Raw genomic sequence first — 16,303 nt, forward strand, 5'->3', positions numbered from 1 at the left:
GGACTATCCGGCGGACAAACTGGAGCAGCGGCGGTCCATCTGACTTTCCGAACGAGCTGACCTGCCCACACACGACTGGACTTTTCCTTTTGAAATGAACGGACTTGCCCACACATGGAGAAAAGTCTGTTCATTTTGAACGCAGCTCCAGGCAGACGGAACTAGCGAAGGAAGTCAATGTCGCCGCCTCCATCTGCAAGATTGACACCTTGTGAACCCCATCACCTGGTATGGACTTAAAGGGGAAGCCCTATACTGAAAAAAATGGCGTGGGGGTCCCCCCAAAGTCCATATCAGACCCTTATCCGAGCACGTAGCCTGGCCAGTCAGGAAAGGGGGTGGGGACGAATAGGCGTCCCCCCTCCTGAGCCATACCAGGCTGCCTGCCCTCAACATGGGGGTGCTTTGGGGAAGGGGGGACCTGCACCCCCCCACCCCAAGGCACCTTGTCCCCATGTTGATGAGGGCCTCTTCCCCACAACCCTGCCGTTGGTTGTCAGGGCCTGCGGGTGGGGGGCTTATCAGAATACAGGCACCCCTTTAATAAGGGGGCCCCCAGATACCAGCCCCCACCCTATGTGAATGAGTATGGGGTATGATGTACCCCTAGCCATTCACCTGGTGAAAAAAGTGTGAATAAAAAACACCACACAAGTTTTTAAAATAATTTATTGGACAGCTCCGGTGGTCTTCTCTTCTTCCATCTTGGGGGGGGGGGGGTCTTCTGAGGCGGACTCCTCAGCTATCGTCTGCTCTTTTACTAGCTCTTTTACTAGCGGAGGAGCCGGCTTTCTTCTTAGTCGTCGCCGCCGTCTGGGGGTCTTCTTCTGACTTTGGGGTCTTGTCCCACTCTTCGGTACTTCTGCTGGGCCTCTGCTTATTTCTTCCAGCTCTTTTACCAGCGTTCGCATGGTCTTCTGTAGCCGATGCCTTCTCTGCCTAGTGTAGTTTCTTTCATAGATACATAGCGATTTAAAAATAATGTTGTTAATACTATACAATAAACTAATGTTAAGAATTCATCAACATTGCTGTGAGTAATCTTTTGACTTTCAGATCCTGATCACAGGGAAGCCAGATCCAGGAATAAGATGAGCCTTTATATAGTCCTATATATTTCACTGCATGGGGCCTAAAGCCCAATATATTCATGGACACCAAGGAAAGCACCTGTCTACATCTATTCAGTTGATAGCAATCTAAACTGTCCTTTTGCAGCATCAAATTTAAAAAAGAAAAAAAAGGTAGTCAAACAATGTGTTATAAAATAGACAGAATCTCGCCAGTGAATATCACTGAATTGCTAATAGTGGAGCGTTTAATCTAAAATCAATGTATTTCCAAGCACTGTTGAGAGAGAGACTGCAATAAGGTGCAGTTAATTGAGAGGTCATCAAAAGGTTCTGGAAACCTAGCCTATTAAATCTGTCACTTTACCATTTCCCCAAATCGTATTTAACTGCATGGTCATTCTGGTAAAACATCTTTTAATCGATATCTCTTTAAATGTACACAAGAATATTCCAACAAGTGAATGAAAACATGCTTGATCAGTGAAAAACACTTTCATTCTTGGCGTCAGCATCAATCACAATGACAAGTCTTTTCTGTCTTCTCCCGTCTTTTTTTCTCAGAAAATTACACAAAGATATATTATCTTCAATAAGCTTAGATATAATCACACCTACACTGCTATCTTTTGTGACGAAGAAGAAATAGTTTCCTACCTAATTGGATTGCACCTGGCATGCTCGACATGGATATTTCTGAATGCCCAAAGCAGGTGCCGTGGTATTATTTAAAGAGATGTAATGAAACACTTACATGGGTATTTTTCGTCAGGCTTCTTATCTCATCCAGCGTATGCGGAACATCACACTGTGTGCCGCTTTAGACAAAGAATGCACAAATGACAGACAAAGACAGACAAAAGTCAAAGAGAATTCTAGTGGAGCTGCCAAACTAGCAGATAAAAAGCAATGATAAAATGGAGAGGGAAACAAAATTCCCAAATGGCAGAGACTTTTCAACTAAAATAGCAGGAGCGTGCAAATGAGGACAATCTGCAAGTCTTCTTATCAGGCGTAAATATAGTATAAACACCTACACGCAAAAAAAACAAAATTCATAAAAATGAAAATCTAGATAAAAATTTGTGTTAGATAACTATAACTAATAAGCTGCTGCTCAAAACCATGTGCAAAATTGGTACCCAAATAATAAATACAAAACAGCAGCACTCTACTGCCAAAATACTACTGCATGTCTTAAAAGTAAAAAATTGCAAAAACCTATGAGAAGCCCAAAATGTAAATGCCAAGTCTTGTAAAGTGTAATAAATTTAAAAAATACGTGCAAATATAGCAACGTGCAGCAAGTGTTAAACTGTTCCACAAAACAAGTGTTATAATAAGTCTATCTGGTGAAAAGTGCTTCAAGTGCCCGTAGGATAATCACAACATGCTTTTCCACACTCCTCCACCAGGGTTCTCCATCACCAGCAAGAACTAACCACTTATTATTCATAAGTAGGTAAAAATGTGCTCAAATTCCTATTTTCCTTTACCTTTTCAGCCTCCTTTTTTTTCCATTCAACAGAACCTCATAGGGACGTACTCCACAGGTGTAAAACTGGTGGCCCTCCAGCTGTTGTGGAACTACAAGTCCTATGAGGCATTTCAAGGCTCACAGTTGCAAGCATGACTCCAGCCGGCAGAGGCAAGATGGGGCTTGCAGTTTCGTAACAGCTGGAGGGACGCCAGTTTGACAGTTCTGCATAGTACTCCATAATCACAGATAATGTTTAAAGAAAGAGCAGACCGAGGGAAACAGTCAATAGCGTTACCCGTTTATTAATTTAAAAATCAAGTCACAGTAAATTAGTGCACTCACATAAATTGGTGCTCCCCTGATACTCTGAATGACCTGCCGATTCTTGCTTCGGAAGCACCAGTGCTGCGTTCCACTACAGAGCCAATGTGTGCTCCAAATTGACGGAAGTGATGTCACAAACAAAAGTTCTGCTCTACGCATTTTGTCACATTCAGGACATCACCAGCAAGCAAACCAGCTGCAAACTCCTTCATCCTTTATGCACTCCTTTTAGTTTAACTCAATGACAATCAAATGCTCATGCCAAATCTTTTTATTTTCTACATTTACACTGCAAATCCCAAATCTATCTACCCAATTCTGTAGGCCTGAAAAATTCATAAGATCTAGGTGTATTAATCCTAAAATGAGTCAAGCTAGGATAAAATATATGCTCCAGAAAACATATAAATTAAATAAAGAATTTGACCCTAAAAATGTTCTAATTAGTTAGAAAACAATGTAAATCTATGTCTATATGCATACCATGTGGGTTCAATGTTTCTAATTCATATATACGGCATGTCTTGTTTCTAGAGACTTCTTGTTTTTCATTGGATTTTTTTGTCTCACTACCTCCCTGATGGTACGGTGTGATGAATAAGTATCTGTCTGTATTTCTCAGCAATGAGGACACCGTTTATTGGGCAACGTTGAGTACTGTAGACACAGTGGTTGGCCAAGGAAACTGAATGCAGCAGATGAAGGTTACACCATGCTTACTTCCCTTCGACACTGGAAGATGTCCAGCAGGGCCATCAGCACAGAACTGGCGGACACCAGGTACCCATGTATACCCATCCACTGCCCGGAGAAGTCTGGCCAGAAGTGGTCTTCATGGAAGCATTGTGGACAAAAAGTCATACCTTTGGCATGAAAATATAGCTAAAACATGTAAATATAGGAACTGGGGGTGCAAAAAAAAAAAAGAATAAATTTCAGCAGGTGCTCTGAACTGATGAGTCTAAATTTTTAATATTTGGCTGTAGCAGGAGGCAGTTTGTTCGCCGGAGGGCTGGAGAGTGGTTACAATTATGAGTGTCTGCAGGCAACAGTGAAGCATGGTGGAGTTTCCTTGCAATTTTGGGGCTTCATTTCTGCAAATGGAGTTGAAGAAGATTTGGTCAGGATCAATGGTGTCCTTTTGGCTGAGAAATACAGGCAGATAATTATCTATTGTACCATACCATCAGGGTATTTAAATTGATTCTGCAGCAGGAAAATGACAAGGGAACAAATAACAGAAATGTACTTTTTTAATATTAGGGTTTAAAAAGTAAACAAAGTTCTTGTGTACACACAGTTCAAAAAAAGTTTGAGATATTGCTAGAAATTATTAATAAAAAAAAAAAGCCACTTGAGGTACTCTGGAGCCCATTCTGAGCTCCATGTGAAAGGACAAATCCAAAAGTGCATCAGCACCAGGGACTTCATAAAGCAGACTTTTATTAAACCGCATAAAACCAGAAAACGTTTCACAAGCCGTAAAAATACACTGCCATGCAGCTACATGACAACGTTCTAGTTTTGTGAAACTCCTTCCTTAGGCCAGGCTTGCAGAAAGATTGTTGTAGATCCAAACCGTTGCAATATAACTACACTGGAGTGTATATATGCTGCTGTAGGCCCTTTTCCACTTTAATGAGATCTAATAAAATATTAGTTGTTTAAGAAGTCAATGTGTTGGGGCACTCCAGGACTTATAAGTGGATTTTCTTTCCCTGTGTGCACCAAGGATTGGCAATGCAGCATGAAACACACTTTAGTCTTAAAACATCATTTCGGGGGGGGACTAAATGCACACAAAAAAATACAAAATTATGGAGCTAGTATACCTGCCAAAGGAATTGTATTTCTGTCCATCCAATCCTGAAATTTACATAGCACTGCCACACAGAGCAGGTCTGTTTGGCAGGATGGGAGACCCGATTTCTCTTTTTCATAGTTAAAGAGGAGCTCCAAGCTCCTTCAGAAAAAAAAAAAAAGTGAGCAGCTACAAAAACTGTAGATGTTGACTTTTAATATTAGGACACTTGCCTGTCCAGAAATCCAGCGGTGTCTTCACCCGAGACGATTTTTCAGTCAGCTATCGAGTGCTGCCGCTATCTCCACTAAAAGGAAACCGGCAGTGAAGGCTTGCAGCTTCACAGATATTTTCCTACTGCGCATGCGCAAGGCGTGCTGTGCTCTGTGAATGAACCAGCTGTGTAGCAAGGAAGAGGGGGCCAAACATCAGGCTGAGAGCAGCACTGTCAAAAGCGTTAGATGCATTAGCAAATTGAGATGGACTTGACTAACAAATGTATACCAAACTCATGCCTTTTAAGCAGTTACAGCAAGATAGTTTTTTTTTGCCTTTTAAGTTACAGTTTTGCATACATGAATACAGTCTAGTGTGCATGGATCCTTACAAAGTCAAACAACAATACTGTTCTTTCATAAGCAAGTCTGACCTCATATTTTTGAAAAAGGAATAAACTACAGTGAGCACAAAAAAGAAACATTAAGGGGTTTCAAGGCACATCCTTGTTCATGATGCACCTTAACCACCTAAGCCCCGGACCATTTTGCAGCTAAAGGACCAGGCCCCTTTTTGCGATTTGGCACTGCGTTGCTTTAACAATTGCGCGGTCGTGCGATGTGGCTCCCAAACAAAATTGGCGTCCTTTTTTCCCCCCACAAATAGAGCTTTCTTTTGGTGGTATTTGATCACCTCTGCGGTTTTTATTTTTTGCGATATAAACAAAAATAGAGCGACAATTTTGACATTTTTATAAAAAAAATTTTTTTATTAGTAATGGTGGCGATCAGCGTTTTTTATTGTGACTGACATTATGGTGGACACGTCGGACAATTTTGACACATTTTTGGGACCATTGGCATTAATACAGTGTGATTAAAAATGCATTGATTACTGTAAAAATGTCACTGGCAGTGAAGGGGTTAACACTAGGGAGCAGTGTAGGGGTTAAGTGTGACCTAATGTGTGTTTTTTTACTGTAGGGGGCGTGGCTTGGCATGTGACATCACTGATAGTCGTTCCCTATGACAGGGAACAGACGATCAGTGACAAGCTCACTAGGAAGCATGGGGAGAGGTTTGTTCACACTTACCTCTCCCCGTTCTTCAGCTCTGTGACCTGATAGCGGGACACCGGCAGCAAATCGGTTCCCACGGCCACGGTCACAGAGCTCAGGACCGAGTCGCGAGTGCACCGCCTGTGGTGTGCACATGACCCACGGCTGGGCTCTTAAAGGGCAATATACCTGTACGTGCTTGTGCCCAGCCATGCCATTCTGCCGACGTATATCGGCGTGAGGCGGTCCTTAAGTGGTTAACAGGTAAGAGATAGAAATATGGCAAGATAAACCAGCAACCAATAGACAATAGGTGGGTGAGTCTGGGGACCAGGCCCTGACCCTACCAATTCACATAAAATATACAGTGGATATAAAAAGTCTATATACCCGTTAAAATGCCAGGTTTCTTTGACATAAAAAAAACGAGACAAAGATAAATCATTTCAGAACTTTTCCACATTTAATGTGACCTATAAACTGTACAACTCAGTTAAACAACAAACTGAAATCTTTTAGGTGGAGGGAAGTAAAACTAAAAAACTAAAAATAACATGGCTGAATAAGTGTGCACACCCTTAAACTAATACTTTGTCGAAGCAGCTTTTGATTTTTATTACAGCACTTACAGCAAGATTTGCCCTCTATTCTTTGCAAAAATGCTCCAAATCTGTCAGATTAGGCATCTCCTGCACACAGCCCTCTTCAGATCACCCCACAGATTTAAGTCTGGGCTCTGGCTGGGCCATTCCCATAACTTTAATCTTTTTCTGGTGAAGTCATTCCTTTGTTGATTTGGATGTATGCTTTGGGTTGTTGTCATGCTGAAAGATGAAGTTCCTCTTCATGTTCAGCTTTCTAGCAGAAGCCTGAAAGTTTTGTGCCAATATTGACTGGTATTTGGAACTGTTCATAATTCCCTTTATGGTGACTAAGACCCCTGTTGCAGCTGAAGAAAAACAGCCCCAAATCATGATGCTGCCACCTCATGCTTCACGGTGGGTATGGTGTTATTTTTGGTGATGTGCAGTGTTTTTTTTTGCACCAAACATATCCTTTTGGAATTATGGCCAAAAACTTCATCCTGGGTTTCATCAGACCATAATGCCGCGTACACACGACCGGACTTTTCAACATCAAAAGTCAGACGGAATGATTCCGGCAGACCATTCGATCGTGTGTGGGCTGCAGCGGACTTTTGATTTGCAAACGTCTGACAGACTTTAGAAATGGAACATGTTTCAAATTTTTCCGACAGAAACCTGCTCGTGTGTATGCTAGTCCGACGGACAAAAACCGACGCGAGGGCAGCTATTGGCTACTGGCTATGAACTTCCTTATTCTAGTCCAGTCGTACGTCATCACGCTCAAATCCGTCGGACTTTGGTGTGATTGTGTGTGGCCAAGTCCGTTCATTCGGAAAGTCCGTCAGAACTCCGTCAGAACTCCGTTGAAAGTCTGTCGGACCTAGTCCCTCGAAAAGTCCGGTCGTGTGTACGCGGCATAACACATTTTCCCACATGCTTTTGGGAGACTTCAGATGTGTTTTTGCAAAATTTAGCCAGGCTTTGATGATTTTCTTCATAAGAAAAGGCTTCCGTCTTGTCACTCAACCCCTTAGCTCAGACATATGAGGAATATGGGAGATTGTTGTCACATGTACCACACAACCGGTACTTGCCAGATATTTTACTTTAATGTTGCTGTAGGCCTCTTGGCAGCCTCCCTGACCAGTTTTCTTCTCGTCTTTTCATCAATTTTGGAGGAACATTCAGTTCTTGGTAATGTCACTGTTGTGCCATATTTTCTCCGCTTGAAAATGACTGTCTTCACTGTGTTCCATGGTACATCTAATGCCATGGAAATTATTTTGTACCCTTCTACTGACTGATACCTTTTAACAATGAGATCCCTCTGATGCTTTGGAAGCTCTCTGAGGATCATGGCTTTTGCTGTACGATGCGACTAAGAAAATGTCAGGAAAAGACCTACCGGAATAGTTGAACTTAATTCTGAACACAGCCACATCCCTAGTCATATGGTGTGTACACTTAGACAACCACATTATTTTTTTTTTTTTTACTCCCCCCCCCCCCCCCCAAAAAAAATAAAAAATTCAGTTTGTTTTTCAACTGAGTTGCACAGTTTATAGGTCACATTAAAAGGTGCAAAAGTTCTGAAATGATTTATCTTTTTCTCAATTTTTTTTTACATCACAGAAACCTGACATTTTAACAGGCTTATGTAGACTCTTTATATACACTGTATATACAGATACAGTGGTGTGAAAAAGTGTTTGCCCCCTTCCTCATTTCCTGTTCCTTTGCATGTTTGTCACACTTAAGTGTTTCGGAACATCAAACCAATTTAAACAATAGTCAAGGACAACACAAGTAAACACAAAATGCAATTTGTAAATGAAGGTGTTTAATATTAAAGGTGAAAAAAAATCCAAACCATCATGGCCCTGTGTGAAAAAGTGATTGCCCCCCTTGTTAAAACATACTATAACTGTGGTTGTCCACACCTGAGTTCAATTTCTCTAGCCACACCCAGGCCTGATTATTGGCACACCTGTTCACAATCAAGGCATCACTTAAATAGGAGCTGCTTGACACAGTAAGGTCCACCAGAAGATCCTTAAAAGCTACACATCATGCCGAGACCCAAAGAAATTCAGGAACAATTGAGAAAGAAAGTAATTGAGATCTATCAGTCTGGAAAGGGTTATAAAGCCATTTCCAAAGCTTTGGGAATCCAGCGAACCACAGTGAGAGCCATTATCCACAAATGGCGAAGACATGGAACAGTGGTGAACCTTCCCAGGAGTGGCCGGCCGCCCAAAATTACCCCAAGAGCGCAGCGACGACTCATCCAAGAGGTCACAAAAGACCCCACAACAACGTCCAAGGAACTGCAGGCCTCACTTGCCTCAGTTAAGGTCAGCGTTCATGCCTCCACCATCAGGAAAAGACTGGGCAAAAATGGCCTGCATGGCAGAGTTCCAAGGAGAAAACCACTGCTGAGCAAAAAGAACATCAAAGCTCGTCTCAATTTCTCCACAACACATCTTGATGATCCCCAAGACTTTTGGGACAACATTCTGTGGACCGATGAGACAAAAGTGGAACTCTTTGGAAGGTGTGTGTCCAAGTATATCTGGCGTAGAAGGAACACTGCATTTCATAAAAAGAACATTATACCAACAGTAAAATATGGTGGTGGTAGTGTGATGGTCTGGGGCTGTTTTGCTGCTTCAGGACCTGGAAGACTTGCCGTGATAAAAGGAACTATGAATTCTGCTGTCTACCAAGAGATCCTGAAGGAGAATGTCCGACCATCTGTTCGTGTACTCAAGCTGAAACGAACTTGGGTTCTGCAGCAGGACAATGATCCTAAACACACCAGCAAGTCCACCACCGAATGGCTGAAGAAAAACGAAATGAAGACTTTGGAGTGGCCTAGCCAAAGTCCTGACCTGAATCCTATTGAGATGTTGTGGTATGACCTTAAAAAGGCCGTTCATGCTCGAAAACCCTCTAATGTAACTGAATTAGGACAATTCTGCAAAGATGAGTGGGCCAAAATTCCTCCAGGACGCTGTAAAAGCCTCATTGCACGTTATCGCAAACGCTTGGTTGCAGTTGTTGCTGCTAAGGGTGGCCCAAACAGTTATTAGGTTTAGGGGGGCAATCACTTTTTCACACAGGGCCATGATGGTTTGGATTTTTTTTCACTTTTAATAATAAACACCTTCATTTACAAATTGCATTTTGTGTTTACTTGTGTTGTCCTTGACTATTGTTTAAATTGGTTTGATGTTCCGAAACACTTAAGTGTGACAAACTTGCAAAGGAACAGGAAATGAGGAAGGGGTCAAACACTTTTTCACACCACTGTATGCAAGGAAAGAAAATCAGGTAACATACAGCAGGGGTAGGAACACATCAAGCTCACTCTGCATTCAATGGTAAGTCATAATTACAATGAGAAATAATAGGTAGAGACAGTAAACCGTATTGGGATTGGTCCCAATTGGCCCAGGTTTTATTAAATAGTTCTAAAGTACCTTCAACTTTGGCCATGAGATGCCCAATCCTTCTTAAATCAAAATATCAAGAAGCTGAATCTGAGATGGGGTCTATTTAGACAGTCAGCGTAATAGAATAACTCTCCTGATGGCTGTTAAGATATGAGTAACATTTTTTTTTTTTTGGAGTTGCCAGGGAAGGCTAAACCCATAAGATAATGAATACGATAGTAAACATAAAAGAAAAATTACATGGGTCCAAAAACTCTGCCAGGCTTTTATTGTGGTCTTTGTGCCTGCTGGAGAGACTCTATTTTCCCTAGTCACCAGGCCTGAACTTGATGGAGCAGTCAAAATTTTGAGTTGTCACCATAACAATAGAGGAAATCTTTTATTTGGGACAGCTGCATTGGTGAGAACCTAAGAGGGAATTTCCCTCAGTATAAAGATTTCTTCTCACATTCTGTTTTATATAAGGGACAAGAAATGAAGAGAAATCTCACAGATGTCAAATACAAAATTCACAATCAAGTTTTGACCATTCCTTGAGCTATCCAATATGAAAAAAAAAAGTTCTGGCTTTAGATAGGCTTTAAAGGGGTTGTAAAGGCAGAAGGTTTTTCATCTTAATGCATTCTACGCATCAAGATAAAAAGCCTTCTGTGTGCAGCACACCCCCTACCACTTACCTGAGGTCCCTCTGTCCAGTGATGTCCACGAGTGTCTCAGCCGTCTGAGATTCTCCTTCCCGATTTTCTCAGACATAGCAGCATTGGCTTCCACTGCTGTCAAAGTCAGCTAGCCAATCAAGGGAGAGGGGGTGGGGCCGGGTTAGGGCTCCGTGTCTGAAAGGACACAGGGAGCTGTGAATCAGCTTGGGTGCCCCCATAGTAGGCTGCTTGCTGTGGGGGCACTGAACAAGAGGGAGCAGCCAGGATTGCAGAAGAGGGGCCCAAGAAGAGGAGGATCCAGGCTGCTCTGTGCAAATCCACTACAAAAGAGTAGGTAAGTATACCATGTTTATTATGCTTATGGAAAAAAAAAAAAACTTTACAATCACTTTAAGTTTAGGGAAACAAACAGGCGCATAACAACAGTTCCATCTGCCATTTTTTTAATGCAGGTTGGAATACACCAAAACTTTATTTGTCACACTATTCATTTTCATATTTTTTTTTTACCTCTGCTAGCTATAAGTTTTAATAGGAAACATTTGCTTAAAGCCAAGAAGCACAGGTCACCAGCTGGCCCCCTCTGGGGTAATCAAGGGAAGATGGCAAATCGTTAGCAGCAACAAACCACTAGTCATACATAAAGAAAAGTTAATCAGATAATAGTGTTTAGCATGCAACCCTAGCTATTCATATACTCTGTGAGATGAGGCTGGAACACCTTGTCATACTCTGGCAGGAAATGCTTTTTAAACAAAATACCAATTTGGGGAAAAAAAAAACTTAACTATAATGACCCTTGCAGATGGCTCTAAATCCATCTATGGCTGACCTGGCACCGAAGTAGCTTATGCACCGAGAACATGACTGCAATAAAGAAACCGGAATATTAACAGGTCTTCCAATTTTCCTTGGAACAAATGGTCTTATTAAACAGAGAGAAAAAAAAAACGTGTACGTCAACACTTTTATTGAGATTTTCTGTAATTACTTCATTAAAATTATCGCTGTGTGTTCCATTTAGGAAGTCTAGCATGCAATAAGAAAGTAACTTTATACAGCATGTCAGCTGAAAAATACTAGGGAGCTTACTAAGCTGACAGAGGGGAATGATACATTGCTGATTTTGTTTTTCGAAAGAAACAAAATTACATATTGATTATCCTAAAAAGATTACAATCTATTCATAATCATTACTAAAACCTAATAAGCTGAGTCCCAAGATTCACAAAAAAACTGTTGGTAATTGGGTAATGAATCCAGTAGCAATACTTAAAAGCCACGTGAGAAGCTGCAATTTATGTAACCGCTCTTACATAATAGATCTCAGGGGAGAGTCATTGCAAGCTCTATCGACCCAGTCACTATATTTTTCCTATCTTAGTTGTCAGGTTTCCCCTTCTATTCGTCCTGCAATAGCACAAGCCACTTTCAAGGCTTGTGCTTTCTAAAATTTCATCCATTCCAGTCATGCTCCATTGTGAATTCATCTGAACCAGCTTGCTACCTGTAAACATTGTATAAATGGAGGAAACTTCAGACATTTTCATTATTTTTAGTCTTGGTTAGAGTAGGAGATTCAACACAAGGTTTCAACACTAACTTTTGCACAAACCAATTAATATACACTTATTTCGATTTATTTTTACCAAAGACATGCAGCAGAATATATTTTGGTCTACATTTATGAAGAAATTTGATTATTTTATTAGATAAGTTATATAACAGAAATTATATATATATATATATATATATATATATATATATATATATATATCTCAATATAGGAAAAGTGCATATTGGGACTTTAAATGAGGCCAGCATCAAAGGGACGCCAGCCTCCATCCCTGTCAGTAGTTTAGGAGAGGAGAGAGATGGGACTTTGAGTGAAGCACACAGCAGTAAATGGATTGGTCAAGTGACTGAAAAAATTAAATTTATTTATATTTCACAAATCATACATTGTTTGCAAGTATTTTGGGCAACATGCCTCTAAAAAATACTTGGGGCAACATGCCTCGTACAATATAAATCACAGTTCAATAAATAAACATATATTGAGTAGTTTTGAGACCTTAGTAAGTAAATTAACCAAATGACCAAAATAAAAATGTCTAAATATGAATAAAAATTCAGATTATGTAAAAACTTGATATTCCATGATTACAATAAAAAGAAGGTAATAATTAAAGGCTCTACGTGTTTCACGGCGCTGTAGCCGCTCTGTAGTCCCATCTCTCTCTCTCATATATATATATATATATATATATCTGTCTTTTTTCGTTTATAGAACAAAAGTATAAAAAACCCAGTAGTGATCAAATACCACCAAAAGAAAGCTCTGTTTGTGTAAAAAAAAAAAAAAAAAAAAGATATAAAATGTAATTTGTGTACAGAGTTATATGACCAAGCAATTGGCAGTTAAAGTAGCGCTGAATAGCAAAAAATGCTCTGTCACGAAGGGGGTAAAACCTTCTGGAGGTCAAGTGGGTCAAAAGCAAAGTAGAGCTCTGTTTAGATTTCTTTTTAAGAAGTTGATTCTCTGCCAGACCTTAAGACCCCTTTCACACGAGGGTGTTTTGCTGGCGCTATAGCGTTAGAAAAAGCGCCTGCAATCTGCCCTCAAACTGCTGCTCCGTTGTCTCCAGTGTGAAAGGCCGAGGGCTTTCACATTGGAGCATGGGCTGGCAGGATGTCAGAAAAAGTCCTGCCAGCAGCTTCTTTGGAGCGGTGAAGGAGCAGTATGTTTACCGGTCCTCCACCGCTGCTTCCCATTGAAATCAATGGGGCAGCGCTGCAATACCGCCGCCAAAACACTGCTATGGCGGCATATTGCGGGCAGCTTTAACCCTTTCATGTGCGCTAGCGGGGGTAGAAGCGCCCTGCTAGTGGCCGAAATGCGCTGCAAATCCGACAGTAAAACGCCGCTAAAAATATTGGCGTTTTACCACCGACGCTATGGGCGCAGCAGTGCGAAAGGGGTCTTAGTGTGGTCTGGACTGTGAGCAACACCTTTTTCCCTTTACAGTAGTACTTTCAATATATATTTTAGGGCCAGCAAAGTCTTTGTCAGATGAAAAGCTCTAATGGAGGACTCTAAAAGGAGGAAAGTAAAACCAATGTGGTCTCTCCAAAGGAACAGAGCAGTGCACTCAAAATAATGGAAACAGTAATAAAAAAGAATCTCTCACTTTGGGGGACATTTACTAAACGGGTGCACACAGAATCTGGTGCAGCTGTGCATGTTTACCAGTCAGCTTTTAGGTTTTATTGTCAAAGCTTAACTGAACAAGAAGCTGATTAGATACCATCTGCAGCTGAACCAGATCATATGTGCACCAGTTTTAGTAAATTTCCCACTTTGTTTATTAAAGTGTTACTAAACACACAGCAGTAAAATCAGTCTGTATATGTGCAGTAAAGCAAGTTTGTTATACGCACTATGGAACCTAAGGGGTTAATCCTCTGTACTGTGTAAAAAGGCGGTTTGATCTGGTATGCACAGATCCTCACCTTCTTGCATTGTCTCCAAAACACGCTGGCGGAAAACAGTGTTAGTGGAGTCAGTCTGCATGCTCAATTTGGTGTGTATTGCTAGAGTTTTCTTTTATTCTCGGGAGAGTGCATGTGATCAGCACAGGGCCAATCAGCATTGTCCAGACAGAGAATCAGGGGCCCTGCATCCCGATAGGACAGCTCCTCCTACACGCTTTAACCAGGCACTGATAGAAGTCACAAGACTGCTATATACTGCTGATAAGAAAAGGTATTTAGCAGTTTATACTTACTAAAATAATTGCAATTCCATGTTCTGTGTGATATGGGAGACCAGAAATAATGAATGCAGGGTGCTGGGGTTTGTAACACTTTAAGATTAACTGCTTGCAGACTAGCCGCTGTTGTTACACGTCGGCAGGTTGGCCCTTCTGCGCAGATCCCCGTTCTGTGAGGGAAGTAGAGAGTCAGTCCCCCCCGCCCCAGTTAGAAACACCTCCCTAGGACACACCTAACCCCTTGATCATCCCCCAGTGTTAATTTCTTCCCTGCCAGTGACATTTATACAGTAATCAGTGGCTATTTTTAGTTTTGATCACTGTATAAATGTCAATGGTCCCACAAAAGTGTCAAGCGTGTCTGATCTGTCTGCCACAAATGTCGTAGTCCCGCTAAAAATCTATGATCACCGCCATTACTAGTAAAAAAAGAAAAAAAAAAGAATTAAAAACGCCATAAATATATCCCTTATTTTGTAGACACTATAGATTTTACGCAAACCAATCAATATACACTTATTGTGATTTTGTTTTACCTAAAATATGTCTAAGGCCGCGTACACACGGGCGGATTGTCTGCCCAACTAAGTTCGTCAGACAATCCGACAGACAGTCCGTCCAAACTTTTGAATGAACGGACTTGCCCACACACGGCACTTTTTGAGCGGACTAATACGGCGGACTAAGTCCGCCATACAATCCGCTCTACTTTTGAAATGAACGGACTCGCCCACACACGCGGAGGAAAGTCCGCTAGTTTCGAGCGCGTCTCCAGGTAGGCGGGGCCCGCGAAGTAGACGTCGCTGGCCCCGCCGCCTGGAATGGACTTAAAGGGGAACCCCAACGCCGAAAAAAAATCGGCGTGGGGGTGCCCCCCAAGTCCACAACAGACCCTCGTCCGAGCACGCTACCTGGCCGGCCAGGAAAGGGGGGCGAGCGAGCGCCCCCCCCCCCTCCTGAGCCGTACCAGGCCGCGTGCCCTCAACATGGGGGGGTGCCTTGGGGAAGGGGGGGGCCGCGCGGCCCCCCCACCCCAAAGCACCTTGTCCCCATGTTGATGAGAACAAGGGCCTCTTCCCGACAACCCTGGCCGTTGGTTGTCGGGGTCTGCGGGCGGGGGGCTTATCGGAATCCGGGAGCCCCCTTTAATAAGGGGGCCCCCGGATACCGGCCCCCCACCCTATGTGAATGAGTATGGGGTACAATGTACCCCTACCCATTCACCTGTGAAAAAAAGTACAAAAAAAAAACCACAACACAGGGTTAAAATATTTTATTGCACAGCTCCGGGGGTCTTCCGTCTTCGGGGGTCTTCTCGCCGGACTCCTCCACTATCTTCTTGTAGCTCTTTTGCTAGCGGAGGAGTCCGGCTTTCTTCCTCCCCGCCGCCGGCCTCTTCTCCCGACTTCGGGGGTCTTGTCCCCCTCTTCGGTTCTTCTGCCGGGCCACCGCGCCTTCTTATAGCTCTTTTACAGGCGGTGGCCCGGTCTTCTGTCGCCGCTGTCGCCGCCGCCTTCCGTTCTTCTTCTTCTTCTCCAGGAGATGTTGCCTCGACGATCTCTCCGGCCGGAATGCCAGAGCAGCGCTGCGCGGCCACTTATATAGTGACAATGGGGCGGTGTCACATGGTATATGTCACATGGGTTGGTCACATGGGTTGATGTCACATGGGGACTATGACATCGTAAGGGGGCGGGGTCGCCATGTGACACCAACCCATGTGACATATACCATGTGACACCGCCCCATTGTCACTATATAAGTGGCCGCGCAGCGCGGCTCTGGCATTCCGGCCGGAGAGATCGTCGAGGCAACATCTCCTGGAGAAGAAGAAGAAGAAGAAGAAGAAGAAGAACGGAAGGCGGCGGCCACCGCCTGTAA

General features: G+C 42.6%; 1 protein-coding gene across 1 annotated transcript in view; it reads right to left on the minus strand.

Moving 5' to 3' along the window:
* The window catches only part of SPAG16 (sperm associated antigen 16), a 1,450,443-nt gene that overhangs the window by 1,279,931 nt on the left and 154,209 nt on the right, over positions 1-16,303 (minus strand). The gene's annotated exons all lie outside the window — the stretch shown is intronic.

Source organism: Lithobates pipiens, unplaced genomic scaffold (assembly GCF_037356315.1).
Source record: "Lithobates pipiens isolate NorthernLeopardFrog02 unplaced genomic scaffold, aLitPip1_a1.2 Scaffold_22, whole genome shotgun sequence".
Taxonomy (NCBI): domain Eukaryota; kingdom Metazoa; phylum Chordata; class Amphibia; order Anura; family Ranidae; genus Lithobates; species Lithobates pipiens.